General features: G+C 43.9%; 1 protein-coding gene across 10 annotated transcripts in view; it reads left to right on the forward strand.

Annotated features, from left to right (window-relative positions):
• The first annotated feature begins 1380 nt into the window (after positions 1–1380).
• Plcb4 (phospholipase C beta 4) overlaps positions 1381–23710 on the forward strand; it is a 368815-nt gene continuing 346485 nt past the window's right edge. For 6 of the 10 annotated variants that reach the window (XM_029535869.1, XM_029535876.1, XM_029535875.1 and 3 more), the window contains exon 1: positions 1935–2114. The gene's annotated coding sequence lies outside the window, so the exon portion shown is untranslated. Of the gene's footprint in view, positions 1826–1924; positions 2115–23710 lie in introns of those variants that run through there. The other 4 variants (XM_029535879.1, XM_029535877.1, XM_029535881.1 and 1 more) reach the window with 2 other exon arrangements.

Below are 23710 nucleotides of genomic sequence, written 5' to 3' on the forward strand. Positions count from 1 at the left end.
CTAATTAACTATATTTGAGTGTATTATGTACTAAGTTCTACTGCTAAGAACTGTCAGTCACATAAATGATAGCTCCTAGCTCACCTTTCTGGGGATAATATTTGAGGAACATAAGACATCCAAGAGAAGCCCTGAGGGACTGGTTTGAGTTTAGCTACATGATTCATTGGCTGCTCAACTGGGGGCAAATTCCTTACCCTTTCTGAGCCACAGCTTTCTCACATGCAGGGAGAGCCTGCCTAAAATGCTGCCCCAAACCCTCAGCTTACAAGCAGCAATATCAGAATGAGTTGTTAGAGATGGAGATACAATTTTTCTTCTGTCTTGCCTAATGAAAATCTGCACTCTAAAAAGTCTTTCAGGCAACTCATGTGCCCGGTTTGCCGAACTCTCAAAAGCAGTCTTAACACACTGGCATGAAGACCCCTGACCAGTGAAGTATCAGTGTTCCCTGAGATCTTTGTTGTTTGGTGAAAAAGCTGATCTGGCTTAGTGAATGTTTCTGTAGGTTCTGTCACAGGCAGGCAGGCAGGCAGGCTCAGTGCAGAACAACCTTTTTCAAGGCTCGCTTAAACTCTCAGTTCATCTCCCTTAGATTGGTAAATTATTTTTTCTTTCTGAGACAGGGTTCACGTTGACCTTGAACCCACTGTATAGTTTAGGCTGCTCTGTAAACTAACTGGGATTACAGGCATGTACTTACCATCACACATCACACTAGTTGATCAACTTTTGGTGGCTATTTTCTTTCTATCCGTACTGAAAACGGCCAGAATGAACTAAGGGAGCGACTCTGGCATTTTCAACTGCTTGTATCCACGTGCCTGGACTGTGCCTTTGTGCCTACACTTCTGCCCTCTTCTCCATTTTTTTAAAGCTAACCTCCAAAGCGACCCCTCTCCTCTTGACCTGCCAGCCCAGCTCAGTCAGCTGAGCATGCCCAGTTCAGCCGCCAGCTTGGGCCCCAGTCCCCAGTGCGCAGGTGCCACGTCTCCGGGTTTTGGTGGCCGCCGCCAGGCAGGAGAGGGAGGAAGCCGAGTGGCCTCGGTAGGAGGAAGCCCTCGGGGAGTTCCGGAGCGGCTCCAGTGTAGGGTCTCCACAAAGGGTGACGCGGGATGCACATGGCCATGCCGCCTCAGCAGGACTTCGAGCATCCGGGTGTCGGTTCAAGGGACAGGGAGAGCTGGCCACAGCGGTCCCCAGCATCCCTGGGACCGAAGTCTGGGGGGTGGAGTGGGGTGCTCGTCTCAGGATCACTTGGGGGAAGACTTTGGAAATCACTTTCTGGCTCAGTGTAAGCCTGTTGTAGTACTTCCTCCGGCAGATTGTTTCTCGGGCTGAATGAATAAAATCCCTCTCTCACAGTGCCTGCTGCAGTGTACAAGCTCTCTCCGTGTTTGTTCAACGTAACATAGACCAAAGCGCAGTTCCCGCTCCCCGCTCCCGGTTCTGGCTGGCTCGCGCCCCCTCCTCCCGGGCCGGGCACCCGCTGAGTCCGTGGCCAGCGGCGCGTGGTGTCCCGCTGCTGGCTCAGCTCAGTCCCCAAACGGCGCGCGCCCAGACCCTGCACCGGGAAGGCGGTGGCGACCCCGGGACAGCCAACCCCCACCCCGGCCGGCCCGCGCGGCCCCGGTCCACCCCCAGCCCCGCCGGGCGCCGCACTGGGCATGCTCCGTAGCCCGGGCAGGTTGGGGCTGCGAGGCGACGGCTTGGGCTCCAGAGGCAGCGTCGCGGCCGGGAGCAGGGGCGGCGGGCCCGGGGCCGCACGGGGCCCGGCTCGGCGGGAGCGGCGGGAGGGCGGCGCCCTGGGCAGCGGGCGGCCGAGGTGAGCGCGGCGGGGAGGCGCTGGCCGGTGGGGGGGCGGAGGCGGCGGAGGGCGGGGCGGCGCCGGAGGGGCTCGGCGGCCGCGGCGGCGGCGGCGGGGAGGGGGTGGCGGCGCGCGAGCGGCTCAGGAGCCGCGCCGCAAACAGGCTCTCACACGCGCGCACACACACACACACACACACACACACACACACACACACACACACACGCGCGCGCGCGCACGAACACAGCGGGGCTCCCGGAGGCGGCGGTGGCCGCATCCCCGGCAGCGACTCGCCTCGAAGTGACAGGTAGGAGAAGGCGCTTTGGGTCCCGCCCGGGGATGCTCCCGCCGCTCCCAGCCCGCCGGGCTACCCGGCTTCCCGCGGGTGCGTCCCGGACGCGCGCGCGCGCCCCCGGTTGCCCTGCCGGGGACCCGGTGCAGGTGCGGGGTGCGAGGCGTCCTGCGCGGGAGGCAGGGGACCCCGCCGCCACCCGCCTCTCCGGCAATCATCTGCTACTGGGTTTCCTCTGCTTACCCGGACGTTCACCCTCTTCTGCGCTAGAAATAGCTCGGCTCGACGTGTATATGATTATTTTGGTTGGAAATAGTTGGCACTGTGCAACGCATGTAAATGTGTGTGCGTGTGCATCTTTAGCGTCTTCTGGGGACAGCTTACAAATGATAGACCGTTTCCAGTTGACACTGACAGGCTAAGCGCTCCTTCAGGGCAGTATCTGGGCCTCCTAAAAGCATGTAAAAGAACATTGCTTTATTTTCAGAAGTTTAAAGTTGTTTTTTCTTAGTCAATTAGACCCTGTCTATAGTGTACAATTTTTGAGTTTAGACTCAGTAAACTACTGAATATAAGTGTGAAAACACAGAATTTTCCAATTGAACAACTCTAGAGTTATAAAACCAGCATTTTCTAGAAAGGCAAATGTCTTATATTCCACAAATATGCATGCATATTGAGATATGACTTAAAAAAAAACCTAAACTCCTATAGTGATTCTTCCTATTTCTCTAAAGCAAGGGGCTTGAGATTTAATTTGGGGCAAAACATTCGTGGACAGTCGCCATCTTTTGAAGTAGAAGTGGGATGCATAGTGGTCCATAAATTTAAATTATCCATTGGTGGAGATAATGTGTTGAATAAACATGGTTAACAGTAACGTCCAAGCACAGGCAGGTGTATAATGCTTTGAAAAAAATTGAATTTCTCTTTTAAGGAAAAATCAGACCATAAAATAAAGATGACCAGGAAGAGCAACCAGTGACTTTACCTGGGCAGACTCCCAGGATCTCAGAAAGTGAAGAATTACTCTTTAGGGTAGGAAGATGTGTGTGTGTGTGTGTGTGTGTGTNGTGTGTGTGTGTGTGTGTGTGTGTATGTGTGTAAAATTTCAACTTAATCCTTTTAGTATTTTTAAGACTAATGTTTTTAAAGATGTGTTTGAACTGAGAACCAAATGTTTGAACCCTTCAAACTTTGATATCCTAAGTTGCAGAGTGATACAGAGGATGAGAAATTCAGCTCACTAGGATCTTGTGGTGTAATCCCTGACTGTCTGTGTTATGTAATCTAGAATTTTTTCCCCCACAGAACAGTCTTGCATACTTTTCAACTGGTGTATTGATTTATTATGTCATTTTTTTTTTTTACACTGTAGACATTTAATATATGACTGGTGTCTTGGGGGAACCTCTTGTAAGAAAAAAATTACTTTTAAAATGGAATCGCACTTTCTGAGCATTTTTATGTTGGTGAAACTGGTTTGACAGAATGAGTGTATCTTTACATGTAACAGGGTGCTGCAGAGGGCTGAGTGCTGGGTTCCTGAGTGTGCTTTGCCCCCTCCCCCTCCCCGCTTTTATTACTCAGCCATCAGAAGTTAGTTTTGATTTAGCTTTGATGATATCACTACCAGCTCTGAATTAATCGCTGTGGAAATGCTGTTTTACAAGTAACTGTCAAAACAGAATTTCAGAAGACTCCATTTGATCACAGAGAGCACATTTACATCTGTTGGAATAATTCTACTTTTACTTTACAAATGCACACCCACGCAGGAGAGCTTTGTGCTGAAATATTCTCTTTTCCGAGCTTTATATTTGTATCTTTTAAAATGTGAATGATGTTAAACTTACATGCCCCGAATCCAGGCTGCGTGCTTTCTGTCATATCAGATAGGGAAATATGGGAATTTAAAAAAAAAAAAAAAAAAAAAAAAACCCTTAAAGGTTTCAAAAGAGCTTTTTAAGAAGTGGATTTTAAAGATTTGTAACACCCTTGAAACCTTTCATTCCATCCCCAATAGAGTCCATTTGGTGCTGGTGCTCTAATGTATTTGTTTACACTCTTTCCAAGAATGTTTCTAGCTGCTTGTAGATCAATCTATGCTGCTGATTTTGTACAACATGGTACACCATTGGCAACCCTAGTGAACGTGCTACTTTCTTAGGCCACTACTAATTTGTTTTCGATTTTGGTTCACTGGTAATTGAATGACTAAATGATTGCCTTGCGTTCCTGCCTACCTACCCTTCATATGAAATTGGGTTTGTACACGGCCGTGATGTTGTATGTGAACCCATTACTGTGGCATGCTGTGCTGTGACAGGCTGGGATATAAGCTCCTGAGGACAGTGTCTGACTGTCACCCCCCCCCCCCCCAGTTTTTGAGGTGCAGCAGGCAAAACCCAAATGCCAGAATTGATGAACTGGCGGATTTTTATAAAGTTAATAATTAGCTGACACATTTTTGTTTTTTAATTTTAAAATCTTCAGTTGCAAATAAATTACGTATTTTTGGACCAGAGCAGTTAGCTAATAGTGCTATAGGAAGGAATAGTTTTTGTAATTTTCACACTCTCAACAAATGCCTTGTTAGTGAACTCAGATACTTTGGGGAAATACTACTTGACAAATGAAAATTATGCGGCACACTAGGACTCGGTTAGTGTCATTTGTGACCACTTCCACTGCTTGCTTACCAGCAGGGATGACACGTGCTTGGAAAACCAGATATTGGTGAGTTCCATAAAAGCAAGATGCTCTGCATCTGATACTTAGAATAAGGTCAAGAACCCTGAGGATGTTTACTGATCCCTATGCGTAGTTCACATCCAGACTGCAGTTTGTAAACAGTTACTTTTTACTTCCTAAGTGAAGGAGTCTGTGGAGGAGAGGTAATCACCTCTTGAGAAATAAGGACATCCCCCTGCACTGACAGGCACCTGGGTTTTGGCTCAAGTTCAAATGTTAACCTTGTTTGCACAGATACTGTTTAACTCTCAGGCAGTCTATGCCACTGTTTCCTATTCGGAGGTTGGTCCTACACAGGGCATAGAATAACCTTGCTTCTATTCCTTCATATTTATTTTTCTGTGTAATAGTTTTTTCTTTGATAAAGCCTAACCCTTTAAAGAAGAACTGCTTCCTCAAACTGCAATATTGTTTTCCAGTTCTACCTTGAGTGTTCATGCCTCTAGTTCTTTACAACCAACAGAGAATGGGTTGCCTGCGGGGTGGGGAGACTGGAGTAACTAATACAGCAGCGAGTGGATGACTGAGAATCCTGCCTTGTCCTTATAGCTCTCAGCCTGCTTTCAAAAAGTTGTCCCTGAGCCGGGTGTGGTGGTGCACGCCTTTAATCCCAGCCCTTGGGAGGCAGAAGCAGGCGGATTTCTGAGTTCAAGGGCAGCCTGGTCTACAGAGTGAGTTCCAGGACAGCCAGGGCTATACAGAGAAACCCTGTCTCGAAAAACCAAAAAAAAAAAAAAAAAAAAAAAGTTGTCCCCGAGTGATCTTTATTTGCAAAACCCATTTCACATGAGTATGAACCTCACTTTCTGATTGCCTGGCTGGGTTCTCCTCCCATTGGATGCTGTTGTTCTGTGGAAGGTGTAAGCAGAGTTCCTAGAGGGAGGGAGGAATGCCCTCCCTTTCAAATCTTAGCCAGGACATCATTTTGTTCAGCAGAATGAATGGCCAGTTTTAGAAAAAAAAAATTCCTGGTATTATGAACTGGACCTTTTCTCTCCTTTACTTTAATGGAAGCAAAACAGGTGGACAGGACGGTAGGAGTCTCCTCTGAAGACCTCGCACAGCTACGGTGTATACAACCTGCAGTGAGAGTATTATACACCATGTGAGCACAGAGAATTCTCTTTTCCCCTTTTCTGGGAGTCTCCCTCACAGTTCTCACAGTGATCTCTTGGGGGAAATCCAAGAGATCCTCTAGCTATCGAGAGGGAGGGGCAGGCAAGTCATTAGTTTAGTATGCATCACCCTTGTAAAGCCTTCTTTTCCTCTTAAACAATGAAAGGATATTATTTGGCATAAATGAACTAAAGCAGCCATTTCCGTAGAGGCCGGAAGAACGAGTAACTCCGATTCTACGTGAGTGGCCGATCCAGAGAGAACACAGAACACTCATTTATGTTAGACAGCTCTTTTCCCCACCTAGACCAGAGGCCTTCACCTCAGTAGATCTGTATCATTGAGGTCTGAACATAGCCCACAAATATTGTTGGTAGGTCTTTGATTTTTATACATTTCCAAGCGACAATTCCAGCATGAACTAGAACCATTCATTGTTAGCCTTTGCTGTTCACTGGGTTGAAAAGATGTGCATTTCATATGAATTCATTTGTTTTTGATTGTTATTTTTTAGATTTGTTTTAATTTTATGTGTATGGGTATTTTGCCTGCCTGTATGTCTTAGTACCATGCATGTGCAGTGTCCTAGGAGGCCAGAAGAGGGCATTGTTTTCTCGAGAGCAGGAGTGACAGAAGGTTGTTAGCCACCATGTGGGTACTGGGAACCAAATCCTGGCCCTTTTGGAAGAACAACAAGGGCTCTTCTCTGCTGTGCCACCTCTCCACCTCAGTGTGAGTTCATTTAAGGACTTATTATTTTGATAGATATAATTCATTTCTGTGGTATTTATAAGTAGTATTTAATTTTACACATTTGAAATATACTTAGAAGAGTCTAGAGCATTTACCAGACTGCAAAAATGGAACATAACCCCTACAATGTGAAGAACATTGGCCTGAGACGTGATCGCTCTCAGAGTTGGTGGATGGATAGGTGGGGGGAGTCGTGTTTTGGGTTTTTCTTCGGGAGTAGACATTGAGAGCTTAAAGGGCTGGAATCAGTCATCCCTAAGCTTCTATCCCGAGGGTGTCCTCTGTTGGCCATGTGGTCCCATGCGTCCACTCAGAGCCTTGGTTGACTTTCTTATTAAATAATACCCTCCCCCCCCCCCAACCCCCTGGTTAAGGATGGTGCTGGGTGATGGTGATTGGTGCTGGGAACAGCACTTCTGTTGCTGTGACAACCACTCTGCCCCTTCTTCTACTGACACTAGCAGGATCACTGCCCAAAATACTCACTTTGCTCCAACAGGGTAGAGGGCATTGGTTTCGCTGTTGAAGCCCATGCAGAAGCAGCTCTTTTAAAACACGTAAGACATACTCGGAGTTCCATCTGGCAGTCAGGGAGTGGTCCAGTGACCCCCACAGGCTACCTCCTGATGCCAGATCTTCCTCTGGACTCATCTCACCCTGTGACTGCATTTGGATAGAGGAATACAACATTGCTCAGCTCTAATAGCCTTAAAAATTCCATGAGTGTGGGGTTTTGAACTGTAATGCAGGAGCCAGATGCCATCCCCAGGGCCTCTGTGTCCTCCAGCAAGGCTTAAAAAGAGACCATATTAAGCAATTTAGCTTTAGGAGGATGGGAACATGCATGGGAATCATTTAGGGACCACTGATGTTTAGGGGCACATCGTGCCTCCTCTGCTCCCATGGGCATTAGCAGGAACATTCAACTCTTCTACTCATAGTCTCAATAATAACCTTAGTAAAGGGGAAACCAAACCAAACCAAAACCCCCAATCCAGATATTTGTCCAGACCTTGAAACATGCCACTTCATGTAATCTTCCTAGACACTTTTTTTTTTTTTTTTTTTTTTTTGCGGGGGTGGGGTGGGTGGGTTATGGAGTTGTAACCATCTTTTAGGTTTACATTGGTGGAGAACTTATGTTTGAGAGGTTAATCATGTGATGGGCTTAGAGTTGGGATTGAAATCTAAGTAGATTGACACTGAAACCTTTTTTTGTTTAGTTTTTCGGTCTAGCTGTGTAGCACATGTTGGCTCCAAACTGCATATCCTCTTGTTTTAGGTTCTCAAAGGCTGGGATATTAGGCAAGCACCATGTTAGCCCAGAACTCCAATGTTTCAACCACAGTTCCATGTTACCTGTAGTTGGTATCGTGCATGCTGCAGAAGGGTCTCTCTCCTCTCTCTCTCTCTCTCTCTCACCACAAAACATGGTGAGGCAGTTATTTTAAGTGGCTGGGCTAAGATGTAACAGATATGCTTATGGCAACTGCTGTGAAGATGGAATCAGAACAGCAACTTGAGGATGAAGTCCTGTTTCCTAGTCTCATCCTAGGGGCTTCGGTTTCTGCAGTTGCATAGACTGAAAGGGTGAAGGAGGGGATTAACCGACGGTAACATGCACCGGGGACTACGAGTGAAGACTTGGCCTTCTCTTTGGTTTTGGGAGAGCTCATAAGGGCGAGGGTCTGGAAGGACTGGGAAGTAAGTGCATTGTGTGAAATTTCCAAATAATCATTAAAAACATTTAAGGTCAAAAGGAGAAGTAAGGTCAGCTGGCAGAGTTTCATGGCTTCAGTGAGACTGCTGTGACCTCTGGTTTAGGAGCCAGGTAAAGCACATACACAGGTGCTGTTGAACAGGTGTCGGGGACCTTAGGCATGGTGGCCTATGTGTGTTCCTTTCCAGGAGAAGCTGCCAGAGGAGTCTGCCACCGCATGCACATTTTATAGTGAAGTGAGGAATCTGAGTATCTGGAACGTGAAAGCTCCTCATTTGAAAGTGCTTGGATGGGGTTGGAGAGCTAGTTCAGAGGACTGGCTGCTTTTGTTTTTTTTTTTCTCAGAGGACCCAAGTTTGGTTCCTGGTGACTTAGGACTATCAGTAATTTCAGTCTCAGGGGACGATGCTCTCTCTGGCCCCTGTGAGGACCAGGTACATACATAGTGCACAGCTATGCATGCAGACAGAAACTCATACACGTAAAATAGATGTTAAGTAGACTAAAAAAGTGCTCGGAAGTTGGGCTGAGGAGACTGCTCAGCTGGCACAATGTTTTCCACATAGAAATGAAGACCTGAGACGGAGCCCAAGGACCATGTCACAAAGCTGGGAATAGTGGTGCTACTCCAGAGAATTCCCGAGCCATAGAGGTAGAGACAGGCAGATCCCGGGGCTTGCTAGACAGCCAGTGCGGAGCAGTCAGTCATCCCCAGGCCAGTGAGAGACCCTGTCTCATAAAAACGAAGCTCAAGGATGTTGCAACTGAGGAATGACACGGGAAGTTGCCCTCTGGCCTCCACTTGCATGCATACAATCCATGTTATTGCCAAACCGGACACATTTGTGGCAGGAATTCAGCCTGAGAGTTCCCACGTCGGTCCTTTGGTCAAGTGTAAGTTCTCAGATGCACTGTGCCCTAGAAAATGTCATTAGTTTTATTTGCTTTTTCAGACTTTTTTATATTGGTAAAGGGGGAGGTTTCAAAATTCATTATATATTCTCCCGTGTTTTGAATGAGCATAGAATTCTGAATATCTGGCTTTTTTTTTTTTTTTCTCATCCCATTTTTCTAAGGTACGAACAAGAGTTCAGAGTCGAGAGGGGCGGGGCATGGTTTTCAAGCTCACTACTTGACAGTGCTTTGAACTGTAATCAGTTTAGCTTAGAGAAATGAGTGACCGCCTTTATTACGGGGTCAGAGAGCCTCTCTTGCCTCTGTCACTGGCTGAATTCTGCAAATCACGGGATATCTCTCCCTGCCTTGACAGTTGCAGTATTTATCCTGAACGCTGAGAAGTTAGATCTGTTTCTGCAGACTAGTATTTCAAGGCGAACCCACCCTAATTTTTCCTCCCCAGTCTCCAGTGGGAGATCACTTCGGGTCAAATGGAAACGTAGCCCCTTGAGATGGGCTTCTCCTGTATCTACTGATGTTTGGTTATTGATTACATAGCCGAAGCCCTCTGGAATTTAAGTTTTTACTTTCGCTGGTTTTTAAAATGATGTAAGTGATGTAATAATATGTTCCAGTTGAAGTGGCAATGCAGAAATACAGAAGCAATATGTAAAGTACTCTTTTCCACCTACACCCTCCCCAGATATAACCATTGGCAGCAGCTGCAAGTGTCTCTCCCCTCCTTTTATCTATTCATTTACATACACAAATAACATATACATGGTTTTCCTGTTATATAAATTGAATCATACTGTACATGCAGATGCATTTTATTATATAAACTGCATCACACTACATTTATTTTTCTTTGACTTGCTTTGTCTTCATAACTGTATCTTATGGTAATTTTATTTATGGTCTGGATACTGTTATCTCATCTTGTGTGTTAAGGACAGGCTTTAACGGTTTTCTCATAACTATACAGTGAAAGATAGCAGATTTCTTTTCATTACTCTTCATGAGTTTCTGTGAAAATTTTTTATTACTAAATTCCAAGAAATAGAATTACTTGGTCAAGATGGCTTAATCACCTTTAAAATTCAGAGAAAACACTGTCAAATTGCCTTTTACAAAAAGGTCCCTGATAGAATTTCTGTCTCACAGAACCTTAGGTTATGCATATAACTGGATCTTCTAAACTGAAACATAGTCCAAATTGCTACATAGCTTTACAAGTTCAATTAGAGTCAGTTATATTGTATACCCAGAAATGACTTTAGAAATAAATCATTTACTCATTTCCTTAAACCACAGTTAAGGGGCTAATGTGAAAGCCCTTTAATAAAGAGATATTTTGTGGAATCAGAGTGAAAAGTCTGTTTTCTGATCGTCTTGGTTAGCTTTGAGACTCTAGGCCTTCTCCAACAGGGACATGCCGTAAGCATCATGAGTCTGGGTTCAGAAAAGTCAGGGTCCACAGGGCAGATGCATAATACAGGTTGATACGAACCTTGGACAATTCAGTTCATTTGGGGGTTAAGAATGCAGTGATGGTGTACGCCCAATCCCAACACTTGGGAAGCAGAGGCAGGCGGATTTCTGNGTTCAAGGCCAGCCTGGTCTACAGAGTGAGTTCCAGGACAGCCAGGGCTACACAGAGAAACCCTGTCTTGAAAAACAACAACAACAACAACAACAAAAAAAAAAAAAAAAAAAAAAAAAAACAAAAAAAAGAAAAGAAAAAAAAGAATGCCTGTCAGGGCTTATAAATTCAGATTTGCTAATGTAGTCTCCTTTCCATGCCTGTGTTTAAATAATTACAAGTCAAAATTGTTTGGGGGAGAGAGAGTATCTGCCCTGAACATGTACGTATTGTTTTATGCACTCTATATTTGAGCTCTTTCCCCAGCCCTGGACATTTTTTGATGGTTATTCCCTGAAAAATACATTATTATAACTATTTATGCTGTATGAGGTACCACCAATAGTGAGATGATTTAAATATGAGGGGAGGGGATGTGTAAACAAATACGACTCTCTTTTATCTAAGGGACTTGAGTACCCATCTGTGGAGTCCTGGCAATACAAACTGCTGGTTGTTGAACAACATCTGTATAGAATTATCAAAGAATCCACCGTAAGCTAGGGCTGGTGGTACTTATCTGTAAGCCTAACACCCAGGAGGCTGAGGCAAAAGGATGTTGAGCTTGAAGCCAGCCTGGATTACATAAGCATGACCCAGGCTCAATACACTGACTCCCCAACCCAACCCAACCCAACCCAACCCAACCCAACCCAACCCAACCCACCAAAGGTGTGAACAAGCCTAAAACAAAAGCTAGAAAAATTGGCATCCTGTACCTTCTCCCAAGGGATCTGGAGGGATCAATGGCAGTGCTCTTACGAAGTGTCATTAGTGAGTACCCGACGTTAAGTTTCATTTGTTTGAGAAATGAACTGTAGACAAAAAGAACGGTGTACCTTAGAAACTGCATTGCATTTTCATTTCAAGAGTTATTGGGGGAACATAGTAAATCTAGGTCACCGATGTTGACCTCTTTCAGAAGTGACAGTTGTGATCACTGTACTTATTAACAATAATATAAACCCACTTAGTTGCTTTTCAGAATTTGATGGCACGCTCTTAAGAGCTAGCATCTCGGGGTTGGGTTCAGGATGTCCTGATGGCAGGACATGTCAGGAAGATGGGACCTTGTTTGTTTTCCAAAGATGTGTCTGAGTCCTTCAGTTGTTTCTGGTTAGCTTGGCAGGGTACATTCAAATCCTGAACATATGTCTTCTGTATGTTTATTTATTTTTTTTATAGCACACTGAGAATTGTAGGAATATGGTAAGATTCAGTTGGATGTCCTTGACATCGAAACCTTACATATTCAAAAGAGTCTGTGCTGGGTTTATGGAAACCTTATAGTCTGTCAGAGTTTACAGACAATTTCCTTTGACGGGGTCGGTGAAAACCCACTCTTCAAGCCTATGTCTTAGGACCTGACTAGAAGGTATGTGTAAACCAAGTCCTCTGGGGAGGGCTCTAAAAGAGACCCATTAGAAATTGTGGGTAGATGGGCACAGTGAGGGTAAGTCCTAAAGGAAGGAAACAAGAAAGACTGAGGCTTTGTGACTAGAGGGAAGGAGCAAGAAAAAACAATCTGGAGCTGTCACCTTTGGAGGGGACACAGTGGCCCTGTAATATTACAGGAAGGAAAGCAGGAATTCTAGTAAACCTACCTCTGTTGTCTAGATAGATGGACCCAGGTAAAAGCTCCCGGGCAATAGTGGGCAGGGTGAGAAGGGATGGTAAATAGTCAGGAGAGGCGAATGGCAGAGCTCAGCTACTTCCCAGGCAGAGTAGGAGGCACTCGGATGAGATGTCTGTCGGGTCAGAGCAGAAACCCTGTAGTCTGTTTTGTGAAAAGGAAAATAAAACTCTAGCTACCACAATTAAATTGAAACCTGAGATTGTTCCATAGTATCACATGGCTGCTATCAGTAAGACTGTGGTTGTCCTTAGAGCAGCATTGGTTGACAGTTTTTCAGTGTCATTTGGAATAGACTGTTTTTCATAGGTAAAACCATAGAGTGGGAAACTCGATTTGTGTATCTGATGGGTTAGGGTTAGAGGTGAATGGGGATTCATAATGTCTTTCATCATTAAGTTGGCTACCTGGGAAGCCTTGCCTTTGCTTTTAATATTTTGTTAAATTCTTTTATCTAAAATATCAGGTATGGTGGGGGTGGGGAAGACTAGGAAGAAATTGAGTTATTAGTGGTAATTTTTCTTCGAAGAAGTCAATTTGAGAAACTCTTTAGCATCACTCGGTAGACATGAACAAGCTGTTATTTTTTTTTTTTCTCATTTGTTCAGCAGAGCAATAAGACTCCAGACAGGATCATCTTTAGCTTCTGACTTGCATTTCTGCTCCTGTTGTCTGAAAAGGTGGAGACTGCTCTGTTGGGTTTGTGCATCTGTTCTTCGTGAACAAGCAGTGGAACTTGATTAGAATCATGTAATCAGACAGCGGGAAGGGGTTTGCCTTTCCTCACGTCCAAGGCTTATAGTGTAAGCTTCCAAGACACTAGCTATTAGCCTTTGCTGCCCTGTGCTCCCAGAATCTCCGACCAAGGTGCACCATCCCCACTTCAGAGTAAACAGGTTTTGCTTGATTGCTTCATTTTTGTGGTTCCTGCCATAGATTTTGAAGTCCCTGCTTTGGAGGACTTACTTGTCCCTTGCACACAAATTGTTTTCATGTATTGAGGCAGAGCTTCACGAAGAGCCTTCACTCAGCACTTGACCTGGTGTTCTCCGGAGGCCTCTACATTGCTCATTCTAAAACTCTCTGTAGGAGATGGTTCTTTTGCTTTCACCATTCTGTCAACCTGTTGTTTACTGAAAACTCCCATAGCTGTAAAATTTGGTCTGAGTTTCAGATGCATCCTTTGTCTGCTGGAGATCTTGATCTTGAAGTCCTATGGGTACCTGCAGGTCAGAATGCCCCAAACAGAAGCCCTCAACTTCAGTTCAAATGTATGTCGTATCCCAGTTTCTAAACCTTTGTGCAACAAGTTGCTCATCTAGCGAATCTGCTGGCCCCCCAGCCCTACCCGTACACTGATAGCTCTTTGTCCATTCTTTTTTTTTTTTTTTTTTTTTTCATCTCGCTGCCCAAGTTTATGAATGTAGTGGTTTTCTTGTTGCTATGACAAAATGCAGGACAAGAAACAATTTAAAGGAGGGAAGGTTTATTTTGGCTTGCAGTTTGGGAAGGTACAGTCCCTTCTGGCCTGGAAGGCCTGAGCAGAGCTGGTAGGTACAGGGTAGCAGGAATGGGAGGTTGCACATTTTCATCACTGCTGTTAAGTAAGTGGAAAGAACCTTTGACCAGAACATGGATAGTCATACATGAGACCTATTCCTCGGTGACCAGCTTCCTCTAGCTAGGTCCCACCTCCTAAGGGTTCTCCGGCCTCCAAAATTGGCACCAACAGCTGGGGACCAAGGGTTGAAATCCCGATACCTGCAGTAAACATTTTAGATTCAAACCGTAACCATAACAGTATCCTTATTCTAAGCCCAGATTGTTCCAGCTGTAGAGTCCACCCCCACCCCTCATCTGTCAATCATGTATTCTCTTGGCTCCGCAGTGAGCAGCAGGTATTCTTTACAATGGTGCTGGGTTGTTTTTGTTTGTTTGTTTGTTTGTGTGTGTGTGTGTTGTTGTTGTTGTTTTTCCCCTTCCATGCAGGAGTTTACAGTTCTCAGGGAGGCACATAAACAGCTACTTCATAACTTTACATCTTTGCTTATGACTTCATTCTTCACACCAGCTATAGAACTCTGCACAAAACAAGCCTTGGAGCATTATTTATATATTAAACAAACAAACAAACAAACAAACGAACCCTTCCACAACTCCCCAGGGCTTTCAGGATTAATTTCTGTTTCCCTAATTTGCCGATTGCAAGCCATCCTTGGTCTGAACTCTCCTTTATTTATATAACCTGTAGTAAGCATTATTAAACTCCCAAGAAGCCAAATGCTGTGGTTGCTGTGCACTTGTTGACTTTGAACTCCTCACCCTTCTTCAGAGACTCTGGATGAGGGCAGCGCTTTATCCCTCCCAGCCGGCTTAGACTCCAACCCCAGTAGGTGGGTGCTGCATCTCTGTCTCCACGTCAACTGTTCACATTTTGCCTACAACATGACTCGTGCACAGAATAAAATGGGTGCATGTCTGGAACTAAATGAGTGTCTCCTTAATGAGTGAGTGATAATTGCCAACATTGCAAATTCTGCCCGTGGAGCACGTTAGAGAAACAGTAAGTGAGTGAGCCAAAGGAACACCACAGGTAAGAGCAGGAAGCCATCTACACACTTACAGGGGAATCCCTGGGTGCTGACAGATGGCAGAGTAACCATTTTGGAAAGGTGATCAGTCATCTGGAAGCACTGCGTTCATTATTTCTCTATCAGAAACTAATGTCATAATAGCAAACCACACCCAAAGATGTTCCCCACAAGACAGTCCATCTGTCTGGAGGACACTTGCTCCTGTTGTCTTTTTTGTGTCATGAGCTCAGTTTTAATGTATTTTGCTTGTTTTCTGTATAGTGCATTTCCTTATAGCAGCAAGTTAGAGAAATTTCCCCATTTCAAACTTGCAGGGAATTCAGTGGGAAGTAATTTATTTAAAAAGATTATTTTATTTAGTTGGGCTCACCATGATCTAAAATGCTTTGTACTTACTTTTTGCATTGTATTTTATTTTCAAAATGACCTGGGAATATATCACTGCCAAATAGAAATACACTTAATTAAAGGGGAATATTCCACTGGATATTATTTTTGAAAGAGTGTCTTTTTTTGTGCTCCAGAGTTGGGGGACTGACCATGTTATTTTCAATAGTTTGAGTAACTCTGAAGAATGGCTTTTGAACTGTAACACCACCCACCACACATGTGGCGTTGTAGTGTTTAAGAGTTTTCCTTTTTTTTTCAATTCACATCTTTTTATTTAGCAAATCTCTTTTAGTTTTGTATTGAAAAATGCTGCTGAGAATGTTAATCATTAATTAGATCATTACTCAAGTTTCAATGGAGACAATATTTAGGGGGACTTTAGTTATTGCAGCTGCTGAGAAAATATAGCAGCACTTGGAAATGAACAGAGTGTTTCCTCTTATTTAGAGCCTCTTGGACCCAGGATGCTCATGCAGAATCAAGAGCCTGGCCTCATTCTGTCCGTTTTCCATTCCCTTTGAAGGAATCAAAGTAACTGGCTAAAGCTCCTCTCCATCTGTCATAAGTAGCGTGCAGGGGATTTCTCCAGCCTCCCAGGGAAGAGGAAGAATTTGAAGCACACAGATGACTTGGGTGTTAGTCCTCACCCTGAGGTGACTCGGTCTAACTGCACTCATCCGAACTGTTCCGTTCCAGGCCAGCCCTTGTTGTCTAAGTTTGCATTTAGGCAGGATAAACTCTCAGCGCTCTCCTAAAGATTGAAAACCAGGAGGTGTCTGCTCCTTGACTGAGAGCTGCAGATGTCTGTGGAACCTGCTGGAAGTGTTCCTTTTTGTACCAAACCAAGGTGTTCCCAGCTTTGTGGGAGAACGAACAACGCCAGTTACTTGGAAGTTACACTTTACTGTCTCAACAAGGTATTTGGTCTGAATATTTTAAGAGGAACTTATTTCTGCTAGAAATCAGTACAGCCGTTATACCCCAGAAACCATGAAATACCAAGAACACAGTGCTTGGAAGTCAGTGCTTCCTACAGTCCCCCTGCCTTCCCACAGGTCAGAGGCCCCTCAGAGTGAAAGACACACACACACACACACACACACACACACACACACACACACACACACCACAGGCATACAGAAAAAGACACAGAGATGCACACATCTATGCACATATAGGCTCACAGACACAGACTGACAAACACACATGCCCTCCTTCCCAGAGAGACACAGACAATCAGTTACACTAACGTACCCACACACCCTACAGGTATACACAGACAAGACAGACACATTCAGACAGTCCGATTGGCACACACATATGTGGACACGTGGGCATAGAAAGATATACACATAGGCAGGCTCATAGGCATATTCTCTCTCTCTCTCTCTCTCTCTCTCTCTCTCTCTCTCTCCCTCTTTTTCTCTCTCTCTCTCTCTTTCTCTCTCTCTCTCTCTTAAACAGACAGATACATGCACAGACAGACATAAATACCCATTGACAAAAAGATAGGCAAGCAGACAGGCAGAGAGACAGATGCACGCATGTTCAAGCACTGATAGGATAGACAGCAGGTATGAATTGGGATATACAAGAAACTATACTGGAGACATGGAGTAGTTCTGTGGTATTTTAGAGTCATTACTTTGAAAAGTCGTAATATTTGAGAGGTATAATTTAAAGTTGTACTATTTTGTAATTTTGTATATTGTAATATTTTATAATGTGATTTCCCCAGGTTACTTTGAGACCTAGCTCAGAACCCAGTGTGCTTTAGATCTGTGCTATGTTCCTTGGGCCATAGGAATGCAACCTCGTCCTTCCTGTTATCCTGCAGGGTAGGCGTAATCAACATTTGATACTAGAACACTGAGTGATTAAAACATTTATTCAAGGTCTTGTGATTGATTGACGGTACAGATAGGCTTCAGAATAAGCTTGTTCTGAGTGCACACTGCTGTATCTGTGCCTGTATGGATGCAGAGGAAAGGTCACAGGAGGACAGAGATGAGAAGGTAGCAAGACTTAGTCAAGGATACAGGCATCAGGAGAAGCCTAAATTGCCTGAACCTTGATCCTGGCCTTCAAGCCTCCATGACAGTGAGTAAATAAGTTTGCTGCTATTTAAGCCACCCGGTCTGTGGCATTTTGTTACAGCAGTCAAGCAGTATCATATACATAATAGGATCCTATTGAGATAGAAACCCAAAGAAATATACATACTGCAGAGTATGCTATGGTAAGGACTTATTAGCTATATTGACTCTTTAAATGTATTTATAAGTGGTGGTTCCAGAGCACCTGTGACTTTATACAGTTCAGTGTTTACTTGGTTAGTATTCATTATCTCATCGCTGTGTACACACACACACACACATACACACACGCACACGCACACGCACACTCACACTGACACTCACACTCGCGCGCTCTTGGCCCAAAGCTCCCTCAGGCTGAGGTTGACTATGCCTGTTTCCTCACTAACCTTGCACAATATTTGATGCAAAGAAAGTGCTTTATATTTGCTTGCTGAGTAAGTTATGTAAAGTAGAGTGCTTGGCAATTTAGGAGAACAAAACAATGATATTAGTCTAGTAGTCTAATCTTAGAATATTAATTTTGGCCTTTGAGCATGAGCCCCTTACCTCAGAAGGCTTGATTTACAGTGCTGTTAGATGTTCTCTTAGTGTTTTGTGGGTGGAACTTAAAAGTCCTGTCTTTGTTAACCTTTTACTGTGTGAACTTCACATACTTCCTTGAGAAATTCCAGAATGGAAAGATAACCATATTAGATGGTCTTAAATCGTTTTCCCACAATTACTAACTCCAATCATTGCCTAGTTTATAATTTTATAAGTGACATATAATTGTGGGTAGTTTTAGAACAGTGTTTTGTTTTTGTTCTCTAGAAAATATCTTAAGTTCATTTTAGTAGCTGAACGTTTCTACTTGCCAGATTTGGAGAATACATTATCGTAAGTTTTGCACTAAGTACTGTATACCAGATTTTGTGACTAGGTAGTCATCAGGGGAACACATACAGCAGAATAGAGTTGTTATGAATGTGGTATTTTATTTAATGACTTCTATGCAAATTACTGATGTAGAAATAAAATGCTTGTGGAATTGAGGTTATAAAATAGGGAACATACCTGCTAAGTGATTTATATTCAGTATATTCTTAAATAGAAAGATTGACTATAAAGGTATCATAAATAGAAAGCATTATGTTATTGTGCTTTAAATTAAAAAGGAATACATGGATATTTTGAGTAAGCTGGTAAAATATTGTAGTGCTGAATCACAGAGAATTTGATTGTGTAGGGATGATCTACTTTTATTTAAAGCACTCTATCCGGCTCCTGATTCAGCTACATCATGGAATGAAGTTAGATAGGACAAATAGTTTCTTCCAGTATATGATTAAAATTTTGGTGATTCAGTTGAGCAGCTGTGGTCAATTGAGTTTATTTGAACAAAGTGTAAGCTGTGCGGTCTCTTCGGTCACAGTGAAGCTCCAGTTTTTAAGTGAGAATCATGCAGCAGCTAGCACACAGTAGGCTCTTTACATATCCTAAGATCAATATATAAACCGAGGAGAGAGGCCACATGCTGTTCTTCCACATCTATCCTTAGTTCATTTCTTTTTTTAAAATCCTATTTTGGATTTTTATGCATTCTGGTGTTTCTATAATTGGTATCTAAGCAATGCATTTTTTAACATTAATTATCAAGTTTTGTCTTAGTCTTAAGTTTTATGTAGTTATGTGAGGCAGCAAAACTGGGCATCACCTACCTTGCTGACACCTACTTTCCTCAGTGGGAAGTATGTTGACCTTGACTGTGACTTTGGCATTGTGGATGGCTGATGATCTGAAAAGATATAGTCCACTGGATTGTACGTGTCCATTCCTATCACATCTTCAATAAGATAACGGTGAACGCTGCCAAGGCTCGAACACTTCGGATACGGATTACCTTAAGCATCACACAGACTTAACCATGGAAATAGTTCATTTTCTGAAGAATCTTTCTCCATTTTGTAGGTTGGTGTTATAGTCCCAGGGACAACAGGATTCTTATTATAGCTTAGAACAGAACAGAGGGCTTGCTGTTTTTAATTTTGAAAACAAAAACCTTACAGTTAAGCCTTTTTGGTTTAAGGGATGTTTGAAAAAGCACCCACGTGCATGACTGGGTTTGGACAGAGGAGGAGGTGATGGGAATGAAGTCATCGTTGGGATTATTACCACCCCCCCCCCGTTTGCTGAAGTCATCGCTGGGATTATTACCCCCCCCCGTGATTGCTGAAGTCATCGTTGGGATTATTACCCCCCCCGTGATTGCTGAAGTCATCGTTGGGATTATTACCCCCCAATTATTGCTTCACTTCATTGCTTACTTCACTCCTGTGAAGTGACGCAAAGCCACCGTGACAGTAAGATGCTGTCCTCCGAAACTCGTGTGTGTAGATAGAAGAGGACATGTGTTACAGTCCAAGACCCTTTGCAGAAAATAGCTCTTTGAAGTTACTCTCAGGTACAACGCTGATGTCTGGGAAGGAAGCTGACATTTTCCAAGTGTCTCGTGAAGGCTTGGAACCCCAGGCAGTCTTCTGGGGGAGGCTTCGCGATGTGTTACAGCCTTCCAAAGTTGTCCGTGATGGGCCAGCTCGCCTTGGGCAGTTTTGATTCCTTCCGTATTGATTTTCTTGTGTGTCCTGTGGGGTGTGTGGCAATGTCCTCATTCGGTGGATAAGGAAACAGTCTTGTTGAAATAATTTGTTGAGAACTGCAAAGGAAGCACAGTCCAGAGGGTAAGCTGGAGTCAGACCCCTCCAGGCCATTCTGCCTGTGTGACCCATTCCCCAGAGCCTTCTCCTCCAAGGCTGCTGTTGCCTAACAACCAACCCATGGTTCTGCTCAGGTAGAGTGTTGTGTTCCTGATGAAAAGACTCAACGTGGAGGTCCCTGGAATATGAAGAACGTCTCGGAAACAGGGAGTTGGGAGAAGTCCCTGGTAGGACTGTGCCCTGACCGATTCTTCTGAAGCAGACGTCCTCCCTGTGAAGCGGTTAGCTAAGTGAAGCAGACCCTGTCACTGTCCTCCCTGTGAGGAGGTTAGCTGAGTGAAGACTTAGGATTTCTAAGCTTTCTTTTAGGTCTGTTACCTGGCAGGGTCCCTCTGTCTCTTATGTGTCTGTATAAGTCCATTGGTCCTCAGTCCAGCCAGTCCTGCTTGCATTTGCTTTTCTTTGCTTGGTTTAATACCTTTTCTTCTTCCTTCCTTCCTTCCTTCCTTCCTTCCTTCCTTCCTTCCTTCCTTCCTTCCTTTCTTTCTTTCTTTCTTTCTTTCTTTTTGTTTTTTTTTTTTTGAGACAGGGTTTCTCTGTGTAGCCCTGGCTGTCCTGGAACTCACTTTTTAGACCAGACTGGCCTCGAACTCAGAAATCCGCCTGCCTCTGCCTCCCACCGAGTGCTGGGATTAAAGGCGTGCGCCACCATCTCCCGGTGGTTTAATACTTTTTCATCTTTTCAAACCTTCCGTGTGTTTCTTACCCAAAGGGTGTATGGATCTCTTGGTAGAGATTGATTGATTGATTGATTGGACAGCTTGGCTGTTTGGGTGAACTGTTCGGTCTCTTCCCACTGTGCATCCCTTTTGATGGCCGTACTGTGGTGGGAGGAAGAGGAGGCGCAACGGCCTCTCTATTTGAATTTTTCAGCACTGACTCAGGTTTTTGGTTTTTGCTTGTTTTTTTGATGTTGCTGTTTTTTGTATCTTGACTTTATGGAAACAAATCTACAAGTTAGATCCTCAGTGTAACTGGTTTGTTGGCTGGATCACAAAGTATAAGACAAATAGAAAATAGCTTTCTTTTTCTCTGTCCTTTCCGTTGGATCGGTGTATTTGACACATCCCGTAATTTTGCGTCATGATAGTATATTTGGAGCAACCTAATTTCAAGTACTAGAGAAAGTCGTCCACGAATGTCAGAGTATCCATTCTCACCTAGTTTGTGTCTGCTCCCAGTATCAGTTCTCCCATCTGACGCCAGGCTTGCTCATCAGTCATGAGGAAGAAAGGCAATCCTTAGCAGGATTGGTCCTTCTGTCCACTGGCTCAGCTTGCCAAGAGATTACAGGGAGTACAGAAGGGGCCAAAGCTGCTGTACTTAACAGAGCTGTAGGCTGCATGGCGCTTCTTTCTCAGACATACTCAACACATCCTTTGGAGTTTCTCGCAAGATCATTGGATTGTGGCCTTGTTTGGTGAAAGTGGTGCCTTGTCTGGATAACGTCGTGAGAATCTGGCACCTCTTCTCTAGTGGCACTTCACTGGATCATTCTTGTACCTTTGCTCAGGAAGCTTACTTGGGTGGGGCATCAGTGAAGGTGACTGTCTCACGAAGTATTTATAGCCCATCTCCCCCTTTCCTGCGGCCCTGTTCTGTTTTGTAATCGCAGGCAGCATCAGCCAGTCATGGCTGCTCCACCCTCTCATGTCCCACAGATCCGTTCATGAGTCGCTGTGGGTAGGCATGCATACAATCAGTGAATGGAACACCAGCTTTCCTCTCTACAGATAGCCAGCCCCATTTATGAGAATGGTTTTGGGTACTTTGTGGGGCTGATAGAGAAGGCTGGAGTGGAAACGATTAGATTGTCCTTGGAGAGTCCTTGGCTCCAGGCTCTTCAGTGTAGATGGCTTCTGCTCTGGTGCGGCCATGTGCTGCAAGGCCTGGAAGTATGCAAAAGAACACCTCTCCTTGTCTGACATTTCAGGTAATGGGTTATCTCCTGCAACATCAGGACAGTTCCCGTTCTGCTTCTCTGGGAAAGAATTCAGAGATTAGGTTTTTAGCCTTAGGATGTTGGGGAGTGTTAAGCTTTGAGAAACACTCATTGTCTGTGAGCCGCCACAGTCTATAACCTCCCTACTCTGTAACAAAAAAAAATACTAAGGAGCATAGAAATGACCGGTTAATAAGCTCAAGGTGATTGCTGGCTTGGGCCTCTGGGGGAGGGAAAGATGATTGGCATAATAGGAGGAATGAGATTTCTACTGTGCCACAGTCTTTACTTATTTGGTTAAAGAATAGGCCACTGAAGTGGAAAAACGAATTCAGAACTCTTGTTAGCTTAAACTCGTTGGTCAGGTTGGTCAAGGTAGATAAACGCAGAAACTGGATGGACAGGTGTCTCTGGTAGAAATCTTTAGACTCTGCATCCTGTACACATTATATATCTTTTGTATTTTGTATATGTTTCTTTGTAGGATGAATATACATTTCTGTGTATATATACATGTAAATTGAAATGTATATCGTGTAGCCCCAGTATAGCTTACAGATAACATTTAGTGTAATAGTGTGTACGAAATTGTCTTAGTTAGGCTTACTATTGCTGGGATGAAACACCATGATTAAAAGCCATCTGGGGAGCTGAGTTCTATATAACAGTTAATCATCAGCAGTGACTGCAGGAACTCACACAGGGCAGGAACCTGGAGGCAGGAGCCGGCGCAGCAACATGAAGGGGTGCTGCTCACTAGCTTGCTCCCAGTGGATTGCTCGGGCCTGCTTCCTTATAGAGCCCAGAGCCACCAGCCCGTAAGTCACTAATTAAAAATGTGTCCTACCAGTGTGCATACAGATGGATCCTTTTTCAGTTGAGGTTCCCTCCTCTCTGATGATGTTAGCTTGTTTCAAGTTGACATAAAACTAGACAGTACGGAAATGTAACAAATACATTTTAATAGTTGGTCAAGGATAAATGGCTTAAAGTGTAAAACACACTCAGTTTTTTTTTTTAAATTTGTAATTCAGATGTACATGGATATGAAATGTATATATTACTTTAGTGATTTAGAAAATAATGTTAAAATAATTAAAATGGTTTCGTGCCAAAGTCTGGTACATCCTGGTGGTCCGTGATGAGCAGTCATTTTAAAATTATAAATTCAATTTTTGAAAAAATTACTTGACAAGATGCTTCAAAAACTGTAAATGTATTATTTATTATATAATATGAGCAAACATGTGATTACACCTTCATAGTATCCAAGAGACTTTTTCTTTCACCCGAAAGCTTTAGTTTTAATGATGTGTAT

This window comes from Mus pahari, chromosome 3, assembly GCF_900095145.1.
Source record: "Mus pahari chromosome 3, PAHARI_EIJ_v1.1, whole genome shotgun sequence".
Classification (NCBI taxonomy): Eukaryota; Metazoa; Chordata; class Mammalia; order Rodentia; family Muridae; genus Mus; species Mus pahari.